This window comes from Microtus oregoni, unplaced genomic scaffold, assembly GCF_018167655.1.
Source record: "Microtus oregoni isolate MIOR12 unplaced genomic scaffold, Mior012 000001F_ref0000356, whole genome shotgun sequence".
Lineage (NCBI taxonomy): Eukaryota > Metazoa > Chordata > Mammalia > Rodentia > Cricetidae > Microtus > Microtus oregoni.
This window is the reverse complement of record NW_024543060.1, coordinates 76,927,267-76,942,109: the sequence shown is the minus strand read 5'-3', so window position 1 is coordinate 76,942,109 and position 14,843 is coordinate 76,927,267.

Here is a 14,843-nt window from a genome sequence, read left to right as displayed (position 1 = left end):
GCTTCTTAATTTAGCAGATGGTTGGAACTGTGTAATTCTTCTCAGAGGAATTAAATACGATTATGTCATTTCCCAGGTTGATTTCAAAGAAGTAACTTGAGATCAAGTAATGTTTCAATTTCAGTATTAGTTCAGAATTGTGGACATAATTGCTTTCTTTTTCCTCCATTTACAACTTTAAATATTGGGGATAAACGGAGTTAGTCTTTTAGTAGTTTTGTGTTTGATGTTTATAAATAAAGAAATAAATATCTTATTGTACTCCAGTCCCATATTTTGCTACAAGATTTATCAAAATTCCTCCAAAGAGATTGTCCTATATTTGCATAGAACTGAATCTCACCTACTGTCAGTCACTATACAAGGGACAGAAATAATTTCTCACACAGGACAGGTGTGTGAGTTCTACCTACAATGAATTCCTTTCACTCCTTTCAAGATATGAGTGGTGGGATCGAAGAAGTTAGAAACAGAGAAGCAACATCTGACAAACATTCACACAATCTCCTGTCTACCCAGCACGCCATCAGTGCTTCCTAGTCAACGGATAATCAGTGGTCACTGACTGTTTTATACAGGAGCACACATTTTGAAAGACAGGAAACAAAAAAAGGGAGAGACTGCCCAAAGTTCCAGATCTGTCTCTAAGTAACAAGGTCAATTCTCTTCACCCTGGGGGCTCTTCCAAAAAGGTAGCGTTTCTAAACCAAGATTTTACTCTTCAAAAGGCTTATGCTTATATGCCATGCAACGTTTTTGAATTTCTAATTTCTATGCCTTTACAACCCCCCACTGTTCCTGTTGAACTTTGCTATGGATACAGCAGGAAGCAAGTGGGAAGGGGGGAGAATGTTTGAGGATATGCAGAGATGGTCAATTTAGTCAGGGAATCTCATTATTATGCCATTATGTCTTGTGTACAGAAGCTTTTTCTTAGGAAGTAAAGGATCTTAAATTCAAATAGGAAATAAGCTGTACAATCCCCCTGTGAAAATGGCAAATTATATGAAAAGAGACAAAGAAGACAGCCATCTTCTAGGCAGTGCTGGTATTATAATGCAAAGTTGTTAGGAACTGTGGGTTTGCCTCTCTGTCTGTGACTTGCTAATCTTTTATGGCCTGATGTAATACTTTCTTTACAATCACAAATTATTGTCAGGATGATGAATAGTACAACATAAACACACACATATGTACACACACACATAACACGTGTATGCCAATATGTGTGGGAGCTCTACATGAAGGATTATGTTTGGATACAAGACATCCTTATATTGTAGTAAATAATACATCCCCTCTTTTCAGGGAAGGTACCATTCACAGCCATCCCTGCACCCTGCCTCCCACCTTGCCACCCTGGGAGGATGCAGTCATGAAAGTACAGATGCACTTCTCTCCCTGTGCATGGTCAGGTAAATGTCTGTGTCCCTGTCATGAGGATGGCAGCTATGTGACAAAAAAAAAAAAAAAAAAAAAAAAAAAGTCAAGTTCTGCCGCAATAGGTTTTCAGCTAGCTTCCAAAGAGAAAAGTTCTCTAATCCTGGCAGACAGGGGGTGAGGGAGCGGCAGTGATGATGGTGGTGATGTATGTTCAACAGCCATTCAAGCTATTGTTTTTATTGATGCATTGCTCATACCTACCACTGAATCATGGGACTTTAACTGGTCCTTGCAATTGTTGGAATTCCCATTCTTTCCCTACCACATTGGAAGACCTGACCCATCTTTTGGGGTACTGAATGACTAAGTCAGGAAGTGCATGTTTCTGCTACAGTTTTGATGACTTGGCAGGGCTTCAGTGAATGTCATTTGCTGTCCTTATACTATCCCATTACTTCTATCCTTCAGGTAGTAGGCAGGAAGCAGGTAGGATCACCACGGCAAGATCCACCTGTTCTGATCCAATGATCTCCACAGGATCCTCCCCATACTTCAGTATTTCTGCAATGAAAAGTGCGGTTTGCCTCCTAGAAATTTGAATAATTAATTCTAATTTGGGAAAAAAACAGTATTTTTCTGATACATTCTTGTAAACAACTTTTTGGCATGCCTCTTAGATGAATTCCTATTCTGTTGTGAAATGGGAGGAAGAAAGAACATTTTTCGTTGTCTCAAACTGATATGAAACCAAGGCAAAGGTTTTCACCTATGGCACATTCTTTGCTAATGGTGTACACACATTTGCAGCTTCGATGGTGCTTTGTATATTCCCCTTGGGTCTCCAGTACTTATACGGAGAATACATTCAGCTATATGATCCACAGATAAATTCTAGCAAACATTGACAAAAGCTTAGTGGTTATTTCAATGCCACAAAATGAATGCATTTAAAGAAACAGTGGGTATCAATTCTATGAATCTTAGGATCATTTGTTTCAGTGTCTTGTTCTGAGACAGCAGCCGTGACGGAATACTTTCACAGAACTATGGGTAATTTTGTAAGCATGCTCAGGGTATATATGCATCATATCATATTGTTTGATATCTACACTATCTTCATCAAACAGGTAAGGAAACTGAAGAGAAAAAAAGCTTAATAAAATTTCCCTGGTAGAGCGGCAGAAGGAGCCCCAAGGCTGCCGATCCTTGACTTTAGCTCTCGATGTTCAGCAACAGCATGACAAAGCAACCTGAGTCCAAGGCCACCTAATTTGTTTAAAGAGCATGACAAGATTGTATAAAGACAGCTGGAAGGGGAACATGAGCATGCTGCAATGATACATGTGTTTGGAAATATCAGCATGAAATCCATTATTTTGTTTGCTATGAAATTGATGAGAAGAAAACATAATCGTGTAAATTAAAACAAGTCAGGACTAGAAGAGAATATCCAGAGAAATCTAGACGCTAGAAAACCCTTCGGTCTTTCTTTGGCTCTTAAGGCACATGGCCGTGTTACAAGATGGGTTCCTGCTTTATTGGGGGCTCTTCATTGAATCTTAAAGTGTTAAACAAACCCAGTCAGCCTCAATTTTCCATTGTTTTCATGTTTTCGTTTTCAAAATTACCATCTTTTATTTTCCATTGTATAACTTAATTCTTTGTCTTATATAAACCTTTTTTTAAAAAATCTTCTTGGTTTTTCTTAAGACAGAAAAAGAAAGACCCAATGGAGAGGAACGTATAGAAATGAAGACAGTCCGAACACACTGAACCTGATAGAAGAGAAAGTGGGAAATACCCTACAACAGATGGGCACAGGAGATCGCTTCCTATGTATAACCCCAGCAGCACAGACATTAAGGGCAACATTGAATAAATGGGACCTACTAAAACTGAGAACCTTCTGTAAAGCAAAGGACACTGTCACTAAGACAAAAAGGCAACCTACTGACTGGGAGAAGATCTTCACCAACCCCCGCAACAGACAAAGGTCTGATCTCCAAAATATATAGAGAACTCAAGAAACTAGACTTTAAAATGCTAATTAACCCAATTAAAAAATGGGGCACTGAACTGAACAGAGAATTCTCAATAGAAGAAGTTCAAATGGCCAAAAGACACTTAAGGTCATGCTCAACCTCCTTAGCAATCAGGGAAATGCAAATCAAAACAACTTTTTGAGATATCATCTTACCACTGTGTGGTTGGATCCCTGAATGATGCAGAACCTGTGACTCTGGTTTTCTATTTCTCTTCCTTTATTTCTATGTGTTTGGCTGGTAAGGTTAACTCTCTAGGAATGGGTTGTCTGGTATTCTTAGGGTTTGACCAAAGCACTCTATTGGAAACCTCAGCTGTGTCCAACGTCCACTGCTTTGCTCCTCCAGGACCTACCATGAACATCTTAAATTCCTGGTCAGTAGAGAACCATTCAAAACCATACCATCCTCCTTTAATATGTGAAGGCTTATCCCTTACTCTCCTTCATCACATGGTCTCCACACAAAAGCAAACACTAACAAAATGTCATACTAAACTTTATGAAATGTTGAAGGTCAGAGGATAATGGATGTGCTAACAACAGTAAAATAAGTATCTTGCTTTTAGAAGCAGAAACTTTGACATGGATGTATGTTACGGTTTGGCTATTCAGTACGGCTTCAAAAGACAAGTATGTTCCTTGGCTCTTGGATCCAACTGTTAAGGTATGACTGACTCATGAAGGTCCTGACTTCATCAGTAGATTGATCAATGATGGGCTCATATTTTCACAACATGCCTGGGAGGTGATGAAAGAGTCTGGACATGAGGTCCAGCTGGGGGAAGTAGATCACTGGGAGTATGTCATTATTGGCTAGTTCTTGTCCTAGATCCAGTTCCTGCTCTTACTCTGTTCCCCTCTTGCCCCTCTACATCCCCTCTTGCCTCCCATTCTCTCCTTCCTGTCCATCTTGATGTAGGTTATTTTTTTTCTCCCCTGCTTGTTGCAGACATGAAATTCACTATTTCTTCGGGCTCAAAGCAATGACCCTAGCTGACTGTGGACTGAAATCACCAGAACTAGGAACCAAAAAAAAGTTCTTTCTCTTCCTTTTGTTTTGTTTGTTTTGTAGGTGACAGATATCATATACCCTAAAGTAGTCTCAGAATCACTGTATAGCCAAGAATGAACTTGAACTTCTGATCTTTTGCCTTCACCTTCCATATGCTAGGTACAGGCAAGCACAACTATACCTCATGCATGTGATACTGGTGATTAAGAACAGAGCTTCATGCATGCTGGATAAGTACTCTACTGAGCTACATCCCCAGCCTGAACATTTGGTAAGTTGAATAATAGATTTATTGTATTCTACAATATGTTCTGTCTGACAAATGCATTGACTACTGTCCTTTCAGTTAGTCTACTGTCCCCTATAATGTATGTGGCACTGTGTCACATGCTAAAGTACCTGCTGTAAATGAGACTTGCTTAACATCCTTAGCCATCAAAGAAATGCAAGTAAAAACTCCTTTGGGATTCCATATTACCTTAGTCAGAATGGCTATCATAAGAAAACAAGTAACAAGAGATACTGGCAAGGATGTTGGGAAAAGGGGACCATTGCTCACTAATGGTGGAAACGTAACTGATGCAGAATCAGTGAGTGGGTTTCTTCAAAAAACATATCAAGCTGCCATGTGTTCGACTTATATCATACTAGATAGATGTTATGGTGTAATGGGTATGTACTAACTCACTATATCATACTAGATTGATGTTATGGTGTGATAGGTATGGACTAACACCCTATATCATACTATATAGAATGCTATGGTATGGTAGGTAAGAACCAACACACTATATCATACTAGATTGATATTATGGTGTGATAGGTATGGACTAACACACTATATCATACTAGATAAATATTATTGTGTGATGGGTATGGACTAACACACTATACCATACCAGATAGATGTTATGGTGTGATAGTTATGGATTAACACACTATATCATGCTAGAGAGATGTTATGGTGTGATAGGTATGGACTAACACACTATATGATATAAGATAGATGTTTTGGTGCAATGGGTATGGACTAACAGAGATGGGGCTGCTGACTTGGGTTAAGGAATATGGGATGGAGTTGGTGAGGATGCCCTGCTAAATGCAACAAAACTCTCCCCCTTTGAACTTAATATTATTGAAGAGAACAAAGAAAAAGACAGTTCTCATAAACACTTAGCCAAATATGAAGGTAACACTGCTGAGGACATTAATGAACAAATTGAAATGTGCCTGTTCCCATGGGAAAGAATACCAACATGTGTATATTGAAACACCCTCCTTTCCCAAGTTCTTAGAAAATGATGAGCAATACATACTGTCCCTAAAGGGAAGAGGAGGACAGGGTAGTAAGGAACGCATTGTCTCACAAGCCACTGGATGCCCAGGGAAGAATGGCAGAGATGCAGAGGCTAATCTTTCCCGTGTGCATGGCATCTGGCTGACCAAGTCTTCCAGGGACACTTGGGTACTTGTTATTACTCTAACATCACTCACCCCATGGTTCCAAGATGGCTATTCTCACACTGCACTTTCCTCCGGATTTCACTTTCATATTCAAGGCTGGAGGGGAAGCTGAGATGCCAGCCTTTCCCGAATTCCTCCTGGTGGGCCACAGCTTGTGTTTTAGTGTCACATGCCAGGGCCAGCTGGAGCAGAGCCTGGAAAAGCAGTAGACAGAAGCACCACAGTTGGCTTAGACCAGGGGTCATCACACTTCTTCTGTAACCGGCAGACAATAAATATTGTAAGATTTGCTGGCTCTGAAGTCAGTCTCGGCTAGCTATAACCCCCCAGTCATGCCGTGGTAGCAAGACCATGTCTGACTGTGTTCTTATAAAACTTTATGATACTGAAATTTCACATAATGTCCACATATTGTAACATATTTTCCATTGTATTTTTCAACCATTCAAAGTGTTTTAACTAATTTGAGATCATAGATGGGGTCCTGATTTGACCTCAGAGCATATAGTCGATGGATCTCCAGCTTAAAGTTATGGAAACCCATCACTAGACTCTATGACAGGATAGGGTGGATTAAGTAACACAGTATGTATGCTAACAGTTATCTATGAGAGAGAAACCAATATTAGAGAGACAAATAAAAAGGCTGGAAATGGGATACAGTTTTTATTTTCTACGTGAAAAGTTACTTGGTAGCTGACCTGGGCAGAATATTTTACTTTTTTATTTATTTATGTATTTATTTATGTATTTATTTATTTATTTATTTATTTATTTATTTAGGATTTCTGCCTCCTCCCCGCAACCGCTTCCCATTTCCCTCCCCCTCCCCCGATCAAGTCCCCCTCCCTCATTGCTGGAAGAGCAATCAGGGTTCCCTGACCTGTGGGAAGCCCAAGGACCGCCCACCTCTATCCAGGTCTAGTAAGGTGAGCATCCAAACTGCCTAGGCTCCCCCAAAGCCAGTACATGCAGTAGGATCAAAAACCCACTGCGATTGTTCTTGAGTTCTCAGTATTCCTCATTGTCCGCTATGTTCAGCTAGAATATTTTTTTAGTCGAGGTCATATCCCATTTTAAGATTAGTGGAAATCCATCCTGTTTCTCAGACATTGAGTTATTAGGAACATCTTTCCAGAGGTAAATATTTTCCAATCAACATGGCATACATTAATTCTTGTTGCTACATTTTATAAAGGCAAATGGGGAAAAAAAAGAACCTTAAAATTATGAATTAAACTCTACTCTAGTTTCATAAATTTCACAGTTTTCTTCCTGTACTTTGGGTAGTGAGGAAATACACGTGGACCCCTGACATTGGAAAAGATATTCTATAGCTGGTTTTGGCTCAGTCTCGTTCTACAGTCTCTTCTTACGAGAGAGAAATGGGGAACAAGAAGGCTCCCCTTCCACTTTTAATTACAAAGGCAATTTCCGTTATAGCCCACTTACAGGAATACCTCTTAGCATGTTGCCAAAAGTATCACAACTTGTTTATCCAAAGGTCACGTGTGAACCAGAGCCTTTTGATATTAATCAAGTAATTTGGGAGTGTTGCTGGGAAAAAGAAAATGTGAGCTTTATTCTAAGAAATGAAACAGCTCATTAATCAAGTTTACTCTACTGGAGATAATTTGAGGGAGAGAGAAAGGGCAAAGAGACACTTCAGATAAGAAATGGGCCTTAAAATAGGGTTTGCCAAAGTTTTCTGCACAGAAAGTACTTAAGTAAACTGACTTCAATCATGTTACACATTATATATATTATACATTTACTTTTAATTAAAAATCCTACCCAGCAGGCCAAATTTAAATTTTACAAATGAACTATTTTATTGGTGTTCACTTAATGTCCCAAGTTAAAGATGCTATGTGGATAGACAATGGATTTTATTTAAAATGTTTCCTTTCTATTTTTGTTTCTTACTGTTGTTACTGCCACTGCTTACTTTTTGTAGCTTTGAAACTTGTTCTCTCTCAATCAGAAATAAATTCCTCCCTAGTAAGTATTTAAAGGCATCTAGCAAAATAGCATAGGTTTTGAGGTCGGGGATATAAAAAATCCACTCATGTCTAAAGGAATAAAGGATATAAGAGGGGTCTTTTTTTTTCCAGCATGATGAATTGCAAAAGTCCATTAGCCAAATGCAATGAATAGTTAAGTTTGATGAGCCACGCATTATCTGAATCTGTCAGTATATTAAAGTGACATGGGAGAAAAAAGGTTTGAAAATATTGTGTCTTATTTTCTGATTCATTTAAAGACTCTATTAAAAAATAAATGTTTCAATACAATGTATAACAGAATGTTTAGACATTACAATATTTAAAAATTCTAGGAAATATTTTTCTCTTGAACATTTTCAGTACACCTATCTACATGAGAACATATTGCTGAGAAACAATATGCCTTTATAGAAGACCTCAGAGTTGCTCTTAGGAGCGACACCATCTTTAATAACAGCAGAAGGCATATCAACAGATGTCTCTGAAGGCCAAGCAGAAGAAGGGGTGGATGGTGTTCTGGCTGGTTTTGTGTGTCAACCTGATGCAAGCTAAAGCCGTTAGAGAGGAAGGAGCCTCAGTTGAGTTAATGCCTCCATGAGATACAGTTGTAAGGCATTTTCTCATTTAGTTATCAATGAGGGAGTGCCAAAGCCATGGTGAGCAGTGCCATCCCTGGGATGGTGATTCTGTGTTTTATAAGAGAGCAGGCTGTGCAACCTAGGAGAAGTAAGCCAATAAGCAGCTCCCCCATCATGAATTCTGCATCAGTTCCTGCCACTGGGATCCTGCTCTGTTTGAGTTCCTGTCCTGACTTCCTTCAGTGATGAACAGCAATGCTGAAGTGTAAGCCTAATAAACCATCTCCTCCCCAACTTGCTGTTTGGTCATGGTGTTTGGTTGCAGCAATAGAAACCCTAGGAAGACAGATGGTTTGCTGGAGTAGTGGCTAGCCAGTTTCTCACTGCTGCATGCAGTGATGATTTCCCACACTTGTCTTTGAATTTCAAGAAAAGACATGCTTCGATTCCTAAATACCTGCTCATGTTTTCCAAAATATGTGTGAAGGATAAATCTAGCCCAAAGGCTTCCAGGCTTTAAGAAAACTTCTGGAAAATCCACTTTCCATGGGGCAAATCTGTACTGAGAGTCCTTTGATAAAGCAATTTAGAGATTACAGTAGGCAATGGAAGAAATCCCTGTTTGCTAGAGAAATAATGCTCGTGGAAACAGAGAACCAATGGCAAATTCTATATGACATGGGCAACTAGAGAGAATTAGAAGGACAAGGTGATTCAATATTCAATTGTATGGCATTTATGTGTGAGTAAAATTACTGCCACCAAAAATATTTCAAACCAGCCATATACTCGTAGTCCTATACAGGGGCTAGAGAGATCACTTAGCAGTGTGCTTGCTAGGGTAGCACAAATGCCTGAGCTCTGATCATAGGGATCATTGAGCTGCACTTTGTGACATATTCTGGAACCCAGACACTGGAGAAAACATAGACAGGAGGATCCTGGGAGCTCCTTGGCCAAGAAGCCTAGCTAATCAGTGAGCTCCAGGTTAGTAACAGTCTCAAATAATAGGATGATTGTTATAAAGTGAGATATCCATGTATTAACTACTCACCTCCCCACGTGTGCACATACATAATCATGTAACAGTGCATACATACAAACAACATACACAAAGTACATACACACACAAAAATGAAAAAAAAAAAAACACACACACAATAAGGCCAGTGTAAGTGATTCTTCGGAATATCTGAAAATAGCCTCTAGACTAGGAAAAAAAAAAAAGACAGGAAACCCTTGAGAGAAAGGCAGAGTTTGGTCCTCAGAGGTACATAGTACAGATGTATGGAAGTCACAAACAATGAATAGCTGCATAACTGTGTTGAATATGTGTTGACTAAAAAAATCATATCAAGTTCAGCTAACTCATGACTGTGAAGGAAAGCCTCAATGAGGGCAACATTTTAAGTTGAACCAACTGGTTTCATATTTCTCATATGGTCATTAAAAATGCCAATATCAAAGTAGTTAGTTAGTGGAAAACTATTTTTGTACACCCACCTTTAAAAATGAAACACTGAAATAACATTCATCTCGTTTATTTTTCATCACTGAGACATATAGTTAGAATTGGTTTCCGGTTCAGGATCAAACTCTTTTAGACGGAAATACTTGTCAGTCCTATCCTTACTTCAAAAGGGGAGGAAGTAATTAACGGAGCATGCCCATGGAGCATACTGATCATGTCCACGCCCCTCACACCAGCCCTGGCTTTGTACTGAAGCCATTAATGTCAGAGTCAGAACTGCTGACTCTCCCAGGATATGGGTTTGGTCAAACCAGGCAGCCATTGTGATCTTCTGCACCCCCACCTAGAATTTTAAGATAACCATGGCTCTCTATACTTAGTTATATTGCTTTGCAGCTAAATAGAAAAAGAGATGAAGCCTTTCAAAAGAGTAAAACAATCTGAATGAGAAAATGTAAAGCAAAAATCTCCCTGTGTGGGAGACGGGGAAACTAACAATCCCCTCCCTTAGATTTACAACCATGGAGACCCCAGAGCTCCAAATCCCCGGAAGCACACAGAATGAAGTTGTGGTGGGTGGGATACATTCCCACCCACAAGCCAAAGCTTAAAAAAGGGAAGGAAGGTAATATTGCAATATCCCGTGGTTTCAATTTCATCGGTGTCTCTGTGTGTTCCTTCCTGTTCTAAAGAATCTGTGTTGTTTGATCGTTTTGCTAATATTCCCAAGACAAAATGAATTTAAAACCAAGATACTCAAAAAGCAGTTTGGAAAGTATTTTTATACTGAAGAAGACTTAAAAATCTTCATTTGTCCTATCTCTCCCCCTCTTTTTCTTTAATATAGGAAAAGAAAAAAGGATGAGGAAGGTTGTGGGGTGGGAGGAGAGGAAGACAGCACAGCTAAGATCACTGAATCACAGTACCACCAAAGTGTCCCTAGCATTATCCACAGTGTCTGTCCTCATCTCCTTTTGACTTGACTGAAACCTTTGTTTTTACACTAAGCATCTGCTAACCAACACATTTCAAATTACATCTCTCTTTTCATCAGTTTCCCTGGTGGTGAGTCAAAGGTGAAGACACTTACATTTGTGACTGGGTTCAGCTGTAGGCTTCCTAGACTCATGATGAGTGTTGTGTGCACAGCAGAGAGAGAGAGAGAGAGAGAGAGAGAGAGAGAGAGAGAGAGAGAGAGAGAGAGAGGAGCCAGTCAATGGGAAGAAAGGAATCTAGCTAGTGATCATGAAGACTTGTATTTTCCATTATCACCCTGCAATATAAAAATGACAAACTGCTAGTATTTGAGTATTTTTATCTGGCTCCCAGAAAGCTCTAACTAATATGCATGATCCCCAAATCTTTGATTCCACAAAGAATCGCCTAAAATATAGCAAAAGGTGATTTTTTAAAAAAAAATTACAACACTGCTTGTCCAACATTTTAGGTGTATTCCCTACCCAGCTCTTATATATTAAATTAACCCATTTCTATTAATCTGTGTATTGTCATAAGGCTGTGGTTTACCAAGTAAGATTCAGCCATCTTTATCCTTCTACAGCTACATGGCATTTCCTTGACTGTGCCTCCTCTCTCTCTCTCTCTCTCTCTCTCTCTCTCTCTCTCTCTCCCTGGCTATATTTTTTTCTGCTATAGGCCAAAGCAGCTTCTTTATTAACCAATAGTAATAAAACATATTCATAGCATACAGAGGGGAATCCCACACCACTCATCTGATATACTCTCAGAATCACAACATGCCTGGTTTACAGACACAACGTGTATCAAAAATTCATTTTACAGATACACTGTATCTCGACATCCATCTGCATGCATACAAGGGTGCTTTCCCAGAAAGATGTGACAAAAGGTGATTAGGGTCTCACTTTCCACGTCTGTTTCAAAGTAGAACCAGACAACGTGGCAGGGATTCCACCCATTCTGTGAAACATACTTTCAAGGTGAAATGCATTCATTTTAACATGGTCAGTAAACCATGGCTTATGGATAAATCTGGTCTGCTACTTGCTTTTATAAATAAAGTCCAAAAGGTGATTTTTTTTTAAAAAAAAAATCATCCATCATGCCGTTTGGTTGTGCTACCAAAATGTCACACACTGAATTTATTGACAGCAGCCAGTGAGCCTAAGATCACCAGCCAGTCAGAAGAAACAGACAACTGTTGCCATCACAATATAGAAATGGAGTCTAATTAATGGTTGATCTACCCATAACTATGTGTTCCATTATACCTAGACTAGCTGTATTGGTTACATATAATTCATAAATTTATCCTAATATAAATATTTTATGGCTCTGGCAAGACCAGAACTGACTTCAGCTAAAATTTTGTCTCTCTCTAGTTCAGTGATTCTCAACAGGTGGGGTTGTGATCCCTTGGGGGGGGTCACACGACCCTTCCACAGGGGCCACCTAAGATCATCAGAAAACACAGATATTTATAATTCATAACAGTAGCAAGATTACAGTTTTGAAGTAGCAATGAAATAATTTTATGATTGGGGATCACCACAATATGAGGGACTGTGCTAAAGCATCACAACCCCAGGGAGGTTGAGAACGCCTGCTCTAGTTCAAGATCTTCTACCCTCTGTGGTAGGCTTGGGTTCTGCATGATTGTGGCTAGCACCTCAGGGCTCTACCTGCTACCTGGACCACTATGAATGTGTCATCTAATCAAGTCAACTAGCAGCTCTTAACAATGATGTCTACATTTGTACATGCCCAAGCCTCCTGCTTGGAAGATATGACTGAATTCTCAGAGCATCTTTTTGGAACTAATAAAGAGCAAAAATTTGTAAAAAATAAAAAATCCCAAATAATAATTGATCCATTAAAAAGGAGTTAAAACAAAGTAGCCCCAAATAAATAAATCTAACTGGAGTGATATTTTGTTTGTGTTTTAAAAAATAAAGCTTTCCTGAAGATCAAAGTGCAGAGCTAAGCCACTAGAAGCCAGGCAGTGTTGGCTCACATCTTTAATCTCAGGATTCGGGGGACAGATGGATCTCTGTAAAAGAGATGCTATACGAAATTGATCCAGTCTAAAAGAGAAACACAGCTCACATAAAGGTGATTCCAGCCATTGGGATCACATGCCTTTAATCCCAGCACTAGGGAAGTAGAGAAAGGAGTAATATGGCTGGGTGGAGAGAGGAATATAAGGCAGGAGAACGGAACTCACTGCAGTCTGAGGAGCAGTCAGTCTGAGCACAGGATCACTCCTTTGTTCTGAGCATTGGTAGAGGTAAAAACTCTCTAGTGCTTGGTGTGTACGTGTGTATGTGTGCGCATGCATGCGTGTGTTCACCTGTGTGCATGTTCAAATGTATGCACATGGAAATGAAGGCCCGAGGACAACCTCCACAGCCTGTTTTGGTTGTCATTGTTAAAAGCACATAGGGTTCTGGGGATGAAAAGCAGGGACACAGGCTTGGTTTACTAGCGCTTCATCAATTCTGCCTTTCCCCCAGTCCACAGTTCTTTGACACTGTATTTTAGTGACCTTTCCTGAATTATCATTAGTATAAAATAGGCAAAGTAGAATATAATCTATTGTAAAGGAACATAAAATGTCCACATACAGATTATCACAATGCATTTGAAAGAAAACAAAGGGATAATGTACATGAAATCAACCATGATTTTCAAATGGTTTTATTTATTTTATAATATGGATTTTAAAGAACTAAAACCTTAATTGTGATTAGAGTGAGTGTTGCCTTTAATTGTGAAACGAGACTACAAAATAGAAAGGGCCCCGGCTGAAATTAAAAGTAGACACTTTGTACACCCTCTTCCCTCTAACATGTATCCATCCCTCTCTCTCTGGATCAATTCTGATTTTCTGGCTTTATATTAGTTACAGTACCTGAGAGGTATGTCCAATTGATAAACGATATTTTAATTCTTTTATGCCATTTTGAATCTTCAATTTGTTGAGTAAAATTGGTATCTTTCCCAGTGCATGTTTTAAAAGCTTTTATTACAAGCTCTAGCTGCTCAAAATTGCCGAGAAAAATCTCAGAGAAGTTACTTTGAGGGTTCTAGGATGGAAATGGGACACCACAGCAATTATTACAAAAGTCTTGAGCTATTACTCGAAACACGGAATGCCACTCTCTCCACGTAACGGGAGCCGACAGCTTTGTCTTGAGTAAGTGATAGGCCTGTCAGATGCAACAGAGGCAGGAGACAAATGTGTCTCTAGTCAGTGCGGCTAGCCAGGGCTAACGTCGACGTCAACAGGTTTAACACTCCCGCTTCAGTCGCAGTTTGCCCATCAGCAGTAATGAAAATGTGTTGGATTATAGGGCAAGCAAACCTCTCCAGGGCTGTTTCTCTACTCCATGTCGGAAATGTAAGTATGGCCAATGCATATCCTCTTTCCATAATCTCAGCAATCCTGAGAAAATTCTGCCAGGCTGAATTTTAGGTATTTTCTTTTACCTTCTTAGATTAGAATCAGTGCTAACAAACGTATCACATTATCTGGTGTGTGTGTGTGTGTTTTTCACTTAAGGTTTTCCTGCCGCATAAAAATGCTTCATTTTCTAGAAGAAAATTAAACAACACGTAACACCAGAAATCAGCTGTAGGAAGTGGGAGGTCTCAGAAGCCGAGAAGAAAGCTTTAGAGGAATTTCAGAAAGTTCATGTGGAACTTATATCCCACTGGAGCTCTGGGGGTAGGGTGGGGGTGGGGTGGGATACAGCTCAAGCCTCTAGCAACAAGAACCCAAGACCAGTATGGGACTGAGGGGAGGACAGAAGGAAAACTGGCTCAAAAGCCGTCTGCATTCTGCAGGAAGACCACCCAAAATGACAAAGCAAGATAAAGTCCCAGCCCACAGGCTTCTCTTCTG